Raw genomic sequence first — 12,635 nt, 5'->3', positions numbered from 1 at the left:
TGGGAAACAAAATTAATAACTCACTCACCAGCATCATAAGGGTATTTTGCAACCTACCTTAAATCTGCTCAGAGCTACTATGGGCACGTATATTCACCATTCAAGCATTTGTTTTCAGCAGTAGTAAGAGATTTCTTGTTTACCATATTTTAACTTGCAACTATTTTGAAATGGTCTTGAAAAATATTTCCAGAAAAATAGTAAGTCATTTCCTGTTCTTGATCCCACATCCTTTACTGTTTCATTTACAAACTCATACAATCTCTAAATATCTGGCAACAAGGTAGAAAGACATGTTTCTATTTGAGTACTGTTGCTCCTTAATATAAGCAGTTGGCGTTGCGTGGTTGAGGGGAGTCTGGTGATGTTATGAAAGTCATCAGGTCGACACCTACCTCATTGATTTGGAGGTTTAACCTAACATACCATCTACACACCCCTTCCCTCCTTCTTACCTTCTAGTCTCTCCATGACAGGAAAGTCCTTCTCCTGGAGTCATCTGATACATATCAAAACTAGGTAGGTCTAAATCCAGGGACAGTTGTATTTAACAGTTGGTCAGAAATCATTTGTCCATATGAGGTACTAAGATTTAAGACTTTTTTTTTTAACTTACCACGAAGATACAATTTGATACTCGCACAACAAGACTCTTTATCTGGTTTTGTAAATAAATAGAAATGCGGTATGTGGCAAATGAGGTTCCACAACATTGCATTTACACTGTTCTGACACCAGGTGGAGACAGAAACAACATTTTGAAACTTACTAATTGCTGCTTTAATAATTATTGTTTTACTTTATGATGATAAATAGAGCAACAAACTGAAACTACGGGTCATAAAATCCAAAGAAAAAATATAAAATAATTATTTATTATATACTGTATATATATACTATTATACTATCAAGAGAAGATTCAGTTGATATTATGCAGTCATACCTGTGATGAATATATCACACAGATCATTTTCTCAGCTCATCACCAGATATTCAACCACCTCTTGGCCACTGCCCTCCGTTTCACTCACTCACCTCCACTTCTCACCCCATCACCACTCTGTCTGGATGAGCTTTATATAGACCCACCACAGTGGAAATCAGTGCAACCCTGAAAATGGTATCACATGTTATATCAAGCCGGCTCCCTTCACTTTCTCTGGTCACCTAGCAACCAGAGAAGCTGCGGGTAATTATTCAAGATATCGATCCCTGGGTTTTTGGTCTCTATCTGGGTGTCCTACTTTTCTCATTTAGGGTTCAGGCTACAATTGAATTACACAATGATCTTCGAGGAAATGTTTCAGGAGGCTTAGACAAGTCTGAAAAAACGGTTATTGAGAGTTTTTTTTAATGAATAAACATTAAAATATATTACATTTAAGTGGTCAACGTGTTTATTAAATACTGGACAAGCACATAAAAAGGATACCGAAACCAGCCAACTAATCCTTATGTTATAAAATATCGATTTTCTCTATTTTAATTGTGCTTTACTTAGCCGAAGGTTTTGGTAATTCAATTTAATTCTGTTCTTGCCTGAGACACAAAAGGATCGTGGGTTTGTCATGGTAACCAAGCAGCCGAGGGCGTTTCAATTAATCACCTCGTAATAATGTCCGCCTTTGACTGACCTTACTGTGACACGGCACTGAAATAGATTTTTTTATACAAATATAAAAAAAATAGTTAAATAAAACCAGGTAACAAAAGCATGGAAGTCTGATTAGTTTTCAGTGTGGGTTAAATGACAATTCCGGATCAAGAAAAAAGCTTCTTGCAGTGGTACAAGCATCAGGAGACAGTCCATTATGAAAGGCTATATCATCACTTAGGGATTTTTTTTAGGATGTTGTGGAACAGAAGAAACTAGTCGAACCTCAGTTTTGTCTGAGTTTAATAGAGGAAAGTTTTGGGTTATTGGGTCATTGTATAGGCTGATTACTTCCATCTGACGTCATTGATAAATACATTAGTATATCAACAGTACAACAGAAAAAATGTATATAAAAAATGTTCTGTTGACATTGCCTAGTGGAAGTATTTAGATTGTTAATTGGATCGGGCCGAGAACAGAACCCTGTGAAACACCAGAGCTAATCTTAGTGTGCATAAAGGAGAGTTGATTAGCATGTTTGTCTGATATGTATGATTTTTAAATCGGTTTAAAGCAGTTCCATTTAATTGGTTTTCTAGTCTTTTTTAAGGAATCTTTTTATCAAGGATGTTTGAAATAAAGACAATAGTCTGCCAGTGATAACAAGCCTGTTTACACTCTGTGGGATTATTTAACTCTCTGACGCCTTCACTCTCTTGTCCTCTCTTTTTTTCTTTCTATATTCCCTCCATTTGTCAGGAACAGCTGACGTCTCAAACTGGTTGCTTCTATAGGTGAGTGTATTTATTGTGTACACACTATTAGACTGGAAAGTATTTGTGGAGGTTGAACTTTTATTTCAATGTATCTATGGTCTTGGTCTTGTCTTGGTCTCGACAATCCACTGCAAATGGCTCACAATCCATTTAAGGTCTAAATATTTTAGATATAGGTTTAGAACAAAATACTTTGTACAATGTACCGAGCCTGAAAAGTAATTATATTACAGTCAATTTATAATACACTATAAAAATATGCTTTTCAACCTCAATAATTCATTTGTTTCAGTCTTGGTCTGAATCTAAGCTAAATCTTTTATATATCTAAAGTACTGTGATACTTTTGTGAAGTAAACCGAAAGACTGTCTTTTTAGATGTGAAAAAATGTACGTACATGCGGTATTTGCCGATGGAGCAACAGAGATTTTACTGCCTTGCATTTACATTTTTCCAACACTTGGGGTCGCCAGGTACAATGCTTTTGACATATTGTCGCTGTGAGTTAAATTATGTTTGTATTCAAATAGAAATATATATGTTAATGTTGTAGAAAACAATCATGTTTCATTTAGTTTGATTAAGTTATTCAATCAAACTTTCTTATCAAAAATATATTTGAGAGGCTAAATAAGTAAAGTAAAGTATATTTACTAAGATGTAGTATATCTTAAGATGGAGAACAGAGCGACCTCTGATGGCCTCAATGAACATCCCTCATTAACTTGAAAGAACCGTAAGTGTAAATAAGGTCACAACAGATCTACGTCACAGCATTTCCCATCAGGCTCTGACACAACAAAGTCCTCCTCCCCCACCTTAGTCGGTCTTGATCGTCGTCCTCATTTACTGTATCCAACAACTTCCATAACAAGTCTTTTTGAGGTGAATCATGGCAAGTTTCAAATCCAGACAGTGGCAAATACATTTTATTGCAGAATGGTAAGATACAGTTCATGAATGAATAAAGAATTGAAATTTAAAGAAATAACACAATGAGACTTATCATATGTTTCAAGTACAAAGCTAAATTTGAGTGTATAACATTAAGCACTCAAGCCTGTGCAGACATATGCCAAGCAGCTTATTTCCACCCATATCGTCTTCCTTATTTAATACTCTAACGCTGACCTGGGCAAAGTACGGCCCGGGAGCCACATGCGGCCCTTTGACTGTATTTATGCGGCCCTCATAATGTCAAACTATGATTATGTATAAATGGTTCTACTGCATTAACAAATGTATTTTGTATTTATTCTTCATTTACATTTTCACACTTATTTACTTTTTCCTTTCTTGTGTGTAATTTTTCGAGTATATATTAATCCCTCAAAACATTTTTTTATCAATCAGTTGAAGAAATGTTTCGAAAAAAAAAACTCATATATACAAGAATAAAATTGCATCTTATTTAGCTTAATAAATGTCACGGCCTTAGGGATTATTTCGTCTTTCTATTTCCTTGACGGCCCCTAACAAAATTCACATAATTTAATGTGGCCCTTGAAGAATTATAATTGCCCACCCCTGCTCTAATGTAATTGGATACCTGAGTAATTTTATTTATAGCAATGAGCTCAATTAGACAGTAGGTGGCAGTAGCGTGGAAAAGCTAAACTACTAAACGATGCTTCTGACAACTAGTCAATTTATGTTGTATTTCTTTCACAAAAGTCTAATTTAAAATGAAACTTTTAAAAAAACAGGTGACATAAAGTGCCTTCAAACCATGCAGATATATTGTTTTAGTTCTTTCACTATCTGTGGAATTAAAATACAATACTACTACAACTTTGGGCTAGTTTTATAATATCCTTTAGAGACATTTAAATATTTTATTCTATTTTTGAGTGTGTTCGTTTATAAGTTGTTTTACTAAACGTATACACGAGTCTTTGACAAATGCAATATTAAAGAGTAAATGTTGTAAAGTAATAACAGTTCTGCGCCATCTTCCTGTCTTCAGTCTGCAACAAAGAAAGAAAATTATTTTCGCTTTCATCTTCAAAAAAAAAGCTCTAAATCAACAAAATATTTTGTAACATCACACGTGGCATTTTAGGCGATACATTTACATTTTCAAAAACATCATTTTAATAAACTTAAACATGAACTTACTGTGAGCCAACTGGACAGCGACAGCCAAGAGAAGTAAGATTAGTAAAATAATCTTCATCATTGTCTCGGTGTCAGTTTGTGTTTATGGATAAACAGAAGTGCTGAGTTTTGCTTGACTTCTGTGTGGTTTCTCTGCAGTTTGCAGATGCACCGTCTCAAGGTTCTGATGCTTCCTGTGGTTCTGCAAAAAACAAACAATCATTGAGAATCAGGTCATTTTTAGACTTGAAATCTGTCCATCACACGTGTCTGAAACCAAAAGGGAGAAACCCATGACCATATTTCCATGGTCTTAAGTAGATCATTGTGCAATCAAACCTTAATTCTGTGACGTGTATTTAATGTAAAACTCACTGACTTTTGAGTTGCCAGCATCATTAAAGGGCCTCGATATGAAGATTTAAGTTTTTTTTTAGATACATGCATGTTAAGACATTTAAATAATCCCAGTAGTTTAACAGCAACATAAATGCTTGGGAAGGGTAAGAGAGGAAGAAAAAGTGCTTGTTAACTCACATGCTCTTTAACGAATGCTGTCAAGATATCATCTTTATCATTAAACACACACAAGTGAACTTAAACACAAATATAATACATATTAGAACATCCGCAAGCGAACCACGTGAACGAACATCCATAAATACAGAACTTCCCTCTTACAACTTTGACAAAACACAACACCTAGAACTCTATAAAACACATCAAGACAATATTCACACGATACTAATAAAATAACGGAAGGACGAAATTGACCGTCATCGGAAAAAACTTTCCGCGACTCACCTGACACTCAACACGTCTATGAGGATAAAATACCCAAAAAATAAAACCAAAATTAAACAACTAGTACCAATTCATAAATGAACACACAAACTCATATTATAATAATATATAATTAATAATAATAATATAAATCATACGAATAATAAAAATAATAATAAAATAAACAAAATAAGTAAGTAAAACATATTTTAGGAAAAATTAAATATTTTTGACTAAATTGAACTGAAATATGTTTTAATCCAGGGTTTATTTACGAACATGTACATATATATTAGCTATTTTTGTTATTTTTCCTCGATTGTAAATTGCTTTCCATTTCAATTAATCCCGTGTGCAAGACTACATTTCTTAAAGAGACAGTAACAGCTACAGTAGATAGAATACAATCCTTGTGTATTGTTAATATATATATCCCAGTTTGTTTAGAAGCTAATAGTAAATTGGTAAACAAAACTCCTCCTGTGTCCTGGGAACTTTTCAAAATGTAAGAAAGTCGGTGCTAGCTAGCATCAGGGACACACAACAACAAACAAACACAGATTAAAATATATTTCTGGATCAAACTGAACACATGAGGCATGACCATTTATTTTATTTTATATTTATTTTGTTCCCAATAAAACTAAATTTAAACGGTCTAATGTGGTTTCAAAATAAACAAGAGAAAATAACCTAGTTCCCAGTTTGAACACACAAACATGGGCTTCTGAAAATGATGCAGTATATGCGGGGGAAAGTATGTTTGTGTACAGCTTGTGAAGTAAACATCTTTTAATAGTGCTAAAAACAGAATTCTCTTAAGTGTAAGCCAGGTTTGTTGTAGCCAGAGTCTAACTCTCAGTTCTAATCTTCAGGGATACCAATTAGCAACGTTGAATTACATTATAAAAAATGACCCTAAAAATCACAGTAACTGTTATTTATTCTTTCTGTATTCATCAACCTATGGATCGCTGTAATAAATCATGTCACTATATTTGAGCAAGTCACTCTGACAGACATGTAACTCGACAGGCTAGTTGTTAGGGATCCCCAAAGACTGTTTTTTTTTTCTGGTGTCCTAATTTGTGCTGACTCCAGCAGATTTAATAAGACTCCTCAGAGACTCGCCTCTTGGTTTGTTGAAATACAACCACAGCCAACATATCAGTACTCCAAGTGGAGCTGGCAATATTTATCATTTAGAAGAAAAAAATGATGGCCATGAATTGGCTCACAACATTTGAATTATATTAAATGAAAATAATGTTTCTTGTCTTACCTGGACACTTAAATTAAAGTGTCCCATCAATTACCATTTATTTTCAATTTCACTTTCATCAATTAATTTTTAATTTAAATTGTCTTTATTGGTTTGTGGATTTCCATATATTTCTTAATAAAATATAAGTTCACAACAACATATTTTTATTCACAAGCACATTTATTCAACGCAACTTTTATTGACACAAGCGCGACCTCTGCTGGCCACAATTACCGTAATTCATTGAAAAGTTTCAGAGCTGAAAATATTATTTTGATTTCACAACATTTTTAAAATGAATAATTTGGCAAAATGAAAACAAAGACCAAAAACACCAATAATAATGAGCATAATCTAAATTAAGACGCAAATAATAATGAAATTAAAAGTTTTAGTTAAAGCATGAAGAAACTACTGTCAGGGGATTTACTGAAGGAATTCAACTCTACTATTCGCCGGAGCTCTGGTTTCTCTCGTCTATGGCGTTCATGATTTCATTGGCCAACTCAAGTTCTGGGTCCATACAGATTCTACTTCCATTCCTCATGGTCACACTGACATAATGAAAATAAGCTGTGTTTTTGCAATAATTGGAAATATTTTTTAAATATCGCCAAAAAAAAACTTACTGTGGACAGTGTTGCCTGCCAGCAGCAGAACAGCCGAAACCACAACACTCTTCATCCTTCATCGCCGTGGTGAGAAAGTTTCAGATGTAACAGGCTGAACTCTTCAGGCAGTGGAATGAAGAGATTTGTGATTTTAAAGTGAGGCTTCAGGTGGAGGAAGAACAAGCGGTCGAGGGAGAGGGCAGGTGTTCATCTGTGGGCGAATTCTTTATAGTGGGGTTTTTTCTAGTTTGCAGATGCACCGTGGTTTGAGATTTGGATGAGAACTTTACCTTTACGGGCCCTGAGAATGAAAACAATAGCTGCCTTTTTTTTGTTGTTGCTGTGACTAGTTCATCCATTTTAAACTATAGTGGTTTAAAGTGCAAAACACACTTACAAATTGCTGAACACATAAACAATTCACTCTTCCCAATTGCAATTTCCTAATGACATTATAAATATACACATACTATTTGTTAAAACTATTATAAAATTTGCTACACACATCCACCATTAACTTATTGACATACACATTTACAAATTGCCATATACATTTATTATTTGTTAGAGACTTCACACATTGGAAAACACATTACAATTTGTTAAGCACAACAATCAAAAACAAATCAATTCAATATTGTAGGTTGTTTAGTAACGTATTAATGTTAACACTGATGTTTATCATTATTTGTATATATATATATATATATATATATATATATATAATATATATATATATGTGGATTTCAAAAATTCCATCCAAGGGACATTTTACATTTCTACAACAAGTAGTTAGAGGGCAATTAATGTGAAAACCTAACTTTCCAGATTTTTTTTTTTTTTTTTTTTTTTTTTTAAATGTTTCAAAAAGTCTTCCTCTCCAAGACGCAGTAAGTCCCTCATCATGATGATGTTTTGTTATTACTATATTATTATTTAGTTATTACTTCATAAAGTTCTTCTCCAAAATCTCAGCGAACGAGAAGTTACGAGAGCGGCGTCTATTATGATGTAATAATGGCTTCACTCCTCCAGCAGCCAGCTGTTATCACACCCCGCTTTGTTTATGCAACGAGTCCCTTGGTGGTGGTGACTTCTGTGATTCATGCCGTGCGTGACAAACCTTGATGCTTGACTAATCGTGGCAGAGTGGGCGTGGTTATGGTAAGTAAGTGTTCTCAGTGGGCAAGCAGACACAAGCAGCGTCTGGAACATATTACTATAACAACATAGCAGCATGTAGCATAAAATATATTTAGAATTTAGAAAAAAAACCCACTGTATATGCTGAAGTAATTGCTTCACAAATCATTGTATTTTATGATAAATTAAAATAAGTTTCCATCCATCCATCCATCCATCCATCCATCCATCCATCCATCCATCCATCCATCCATCCATCCATCCATCCATCCATCCATCCATCCATCCATCCATCCATCCATCCATCCATCCATCCATCCATCCATCCATCCATCCATCCATCCATCCATCCATCCATCCATCCATCCATCCATCCATCCATCCATCCATCCATCCATCCATCCATCCATCCATCCATCCATCCATCCATCCATCCATCCATCCATCCATCCATCCATCCATCCATCCATCCATCCATCCATCCATCCATCCATCCATCCATCCATCCATCCATCCATCCATCCATCCATCCATCCATCCATCCATCCATCCATCCATCCATCCATCCATCCATCCATCCATCCATCCATCCATCCATCCATCCATCCATCCATCCATCCATCCATCCATCCATCCATCCATCCATCCATCCATCCATCCATCCATCCATCCATCCATCCATCCATCCATCCATCCATCCATCCATCCATCCATCCATCCATCCATCCATCCATCCATCCATCCATCCATCCATCCATCCATCCATCCATCCATCCATCCATCCATCCATCCATCCATCCATCCATCCATCCATCCATCCATCCATCCATCCATCCATCCATCCATCCATCCATCCATCCATCCATCCATCCATCCATCCATCCATCCATCCATCCATCCATCCATCCATCCATCCATCCATCCATCCATCCATCCATCCATCCATCCATCCATCCATCCATCCATCCATCCATCCATCCATCCATCCATCCATCCATCCATCCATCCATCCATCCATCCATCCATCCATCCATCCATCCATCCATCCATCCATCCATCCATCCATCCATCCATCCATCCATCCATCCATCCATCCATCCATCCATCCATCCATCCATCCATCCATCCATCCATCCATCCATCCATCCATCCATCCATCCATCCATCCATCCATCCATCCATCCATCCATCCATCCATCCATCCATCCATCCATCCATCCATCCATCCATCCATCCATCCATCCATCCATCCATCCATCCATCCATCCATCCATCCATCCATCCATCCATCCATCCATCCATCCATCCATCCATCCATCCATCCACGTGCACATTTACTAAACGCTTACGCACTGTGGTTAATTCATTGGACTTTATTGAGACAAGCGCGACCTCTGCTGGCTACATTCACCGAGATCCATTTAAAGGAGAGCAGAGGAACATTTGGTTACATCAGATCTGAAAATATTGCAGGATAATATTCTTTCAAATTAAATGCAATTTGAAAAATTAAAAAACGGTTAAAATGATCATTGGAATATTAAGAAAACAGTTTTAAATTGGGGCAGAAACAATGAAATGAGCTATGCAAAAATGAACAATGTAAATCCCCTTCAAAAAAAGCAATGATAATTGAAAACTAAGAAACTACTTTAGGGTGATTTACGTAGGGAGTTCAGCTCTACTGTTTGCCGATGCGTTTTCTTGTCTCTATGGCGTCGATGATTTCATTGACCAACTTCTCTTCGGGATTAATGCAGATTCTCTGTTCCATGTCTCCTTTCCTTACGGTCACACTGAAACAAAGACAAATAAATACATTTGTACCTTTAATCGAACTGAATCAGAAATATATCAATTAAATGTTACTCACATTATTCCCTTAGTTGGACATAATGGGTGAGTCACGGCGTACTTCACCACATTTCTCATGGCATATTTTGGGGTGTAAAATGAACTGCAGCAGTTCATCACCCCAACATTGCCTGGAAATATGGAGAAAAATGGTTAAAAAATGAGGGATACATACTTTTTCATGATGGTCAAAGACACTTACTGTGGAAGCCCTGGACAGTGTTGGCTGCCAGCAGCAGAACAGACAGAACCACAACACTCTTCATCCTTCGTCGTCTTGGTGAGGAAGTTCAGGATGTCTTGAGATGAATTCTTCAGGCAGTGGAATGAAGGACTTGATGTTTGTGATTATATAGTGAGGTTTTAGGAGGAGGACGATCAAGCAGTGGGAGGGCAGGTTCCCTTTATTTTTTGTTTGTTTGCAGATGCACCGTGGTTTGAGTTTTTCTATTTCCTGTGGTAGAGTGTGACACATGAAGATCATCAATATTGACTTTGGTATGAGTATTGAGAAATAGGTCGTTTAGTCTGACGTTCATCGTCTACGACCTCAAGCGTGTGGAAGATCACAGGTTGAAGAAACTTTCACCTGTGATTGGACGATCGAATTTTTTTTGCATTTGTTATACAATTTTTCTTTAAATTGAGATAAACATTTACAGTTGTTGACACATTTACACCTCAGCTTACGCATTTACAGTTTTCTGAACACGGCAAAAAATCCGCTCACATTTTAGAAGCGCATTATCTTCCTACAGAGCTGACGCTTTACAATTGAATTTTCATCATTTTGATAAATGTGTTCCGTGAATTGCAGTTGTGTATAGTTGAATGGTGATACTACACTTTACATTGGACAAACTTGTTTAAGTTTACATAAACGCTTGTTGACAAATCAGCTTTATTTGACAGATTTGGCAGATTTTTCCATGATCTAAGTTCCTAATGGTGAACGTGGACTTATTGCATTTATTAAATTATTTGTGTAAATTAAGTGTTGCTTAAACAGCCTATATTAGGGTTGATGTTTGATTCTCTATGACTCTCCAGTCGTGGATTCATATTGATGCTGTTATGAGGTGGATTCATTTATGTTGAACTAAGTATGATGTCGCTTCTGGCCTAGGGCTCCAACAACTTAGCATACGCATTTTCAATTTACACATTTGAAATGTATGATAGACATTTACAATTTAGCATACACCTTTGCAATTTAGAGGACACAGTCACAAGTTAGCATGCACCTTTACAACTTAAAGGACACATTTATAGTTAAGCATACACTTTTGCAATTAAGATAAAACATTTACAATTTTGCATGCACCTTTACAATTTAGAGGACACATTTACAATTTAAGATAGGCCTTTTCAATTTAGGGTACACATTTAGAGTTTAGCATACACCTTAAAAATTAAGAGTACACATTTAGAAAAAAAACACTGTAGATGCTGAAGTAATTGCTTCACCAATCATTGTATTTTATGATAAATGAAAATAGTTTTCATTCATCCATCCACCCACCCCCCCATCCATCCATCCGTCCGTCCGTCCGTCCGTCCGTCCGTCCGTCCGTCCGTCCGTCCGTCCGTCCATCCATCCATCCATCCATCCATCCATCCATCCATCCACGAGCACATTTACTAAACGCTTACGAACTGTGGTTAATTCATTGAGCTTTATTGAGACAAGCGCGACCTCTGCTGGCTACATTCACCGAGATCCATTTAAAGGAGAGAAGAGGAACATTTGGTTACATCAGATCTGAAAATATTGCAGGATAATATTCTTTCAAATTAAATGCAATTTGATAAATGAAAAAAGGGTAAGATGATAATTGGAATATTAAGAAATACGTTCTAAATTAGGGCAGAAACAATGAAATGAGCTATGCAAGAAATGAACAATGTAAATCCCCTTCAAAAAAAGCAATGAAAGATGAAAACTAAGAAACTACATTAGGGTGATTTACGTAGGGAGTTCAGCTCTACTATTTGCCGATGCGATAACTTATGGCCGATGATTTCCTTATGGCGTCGATGATTTGATTGAACAACTTCTTTTTGGGTTTAATGCAGATTCTCCGTTCCATGTCTCCTCTCCTTACGGTCACACTGAAACAAAGACAAATAAATACATTTGTACCTTTAATCCAAATATGGAATCAGAAATATTTCAATTAAATGTTACTCACATTATTCCCTTAGTTGGACATAATGGGTGAGTCACGGCGTACTTCACCACATTTCTCATGGCATTTTTTGGGGTGTAAAATGAACTGCAGCAGTTCATCACCGCAACATTGCCTGGAAATATGGAGAAAAATGGTTAAAAAATGAGGGGTACGTACTTTTTCATGATGGTCAAAGACACTTACTGTGGAAGCCCTGGACAGTGTTGGCTGCCAGCAGCAGAACAGACAGAACCACAACACTCTTCATCCTTCCTCGTCTTGGTGAGGAAGTTCAGGATGTCTTGAGATGAATTCTTCAGGCAGTGGAATGAAGGACT

General features: G+C 36.3%; 3 long non-coding RNA genes across 3 annotated transcripts; all 3 read right to left on the bottom strand.

Moving 5' to 3' along the window:
- Positions 1-3,291: 3,291 nt before the first annotated feature.
- LOC148062271 (uncharacterized) lies at positions 3,292-7,302 on the bottom strand. Its single transcript, XR_015713646.1, has 3 exons — positions 7,148-7,302; positions 4,493-4,673; positions 3,292-4,341 (listed from the first exon to the last, which is right to left on the bottom strand). It is a non-coding gene; the product is annotated as an uncharacterized LOC148062271 (long non-coding RNA).
- A 2,327-nt stretch (positions 7,303-9,629) lies between these two features.
- Positions 9,630-10,485, bottom strand: LOC148062270 (uncharacterized). Its single transcript, XR_015713645.1, has 3 exons — positions 10,329-10,485; positions 10,146-10,257; positions 9,630-10,068 (listed from the first exon to the last, which is right to left on the bottom strand). It is a non-coding gene; the product is annotated as an uncharacterized LOC148062270 (long non-coding RNA).
- A 1,322-nt stretch (positions 10,486-11,807) lies between these two features.
- Positions 11,808-12,625, bottom strand: LOC148062269 (uncharacterized). Its single transcript, XR_015709203.1, has 3 exons — positions 12,502-12,625; positions 12,319-12,430; positions 11,808-12,238 (listed from the first exon to the last, which is right to left on the bottom strand). It is a non-coding gene; the product is annotated as an uncharacterized LOC148062269 (long non-coding RNA).
- Between the last annotated feature and the right edge of the window lie 10 nt (positions 12,626-12,635).

This window comes from Callionymus lyra, chromosome 17, assembly GCF_982586985.1.
Source record: "Callionymus lyra chromosome 17, fCalLyr1.hap1.1, whole genome shotgun sequence".
NCBI classification, from domain to species: Eukaryota; Metazoa; Chordata; class Actinopteri; order Syngnathiformes; family Callionymidae; genus Callionymus; species Callionymus lyra.
This window is presented reverse-complemented; position numbering and strand designations above follow the sequence as displayed.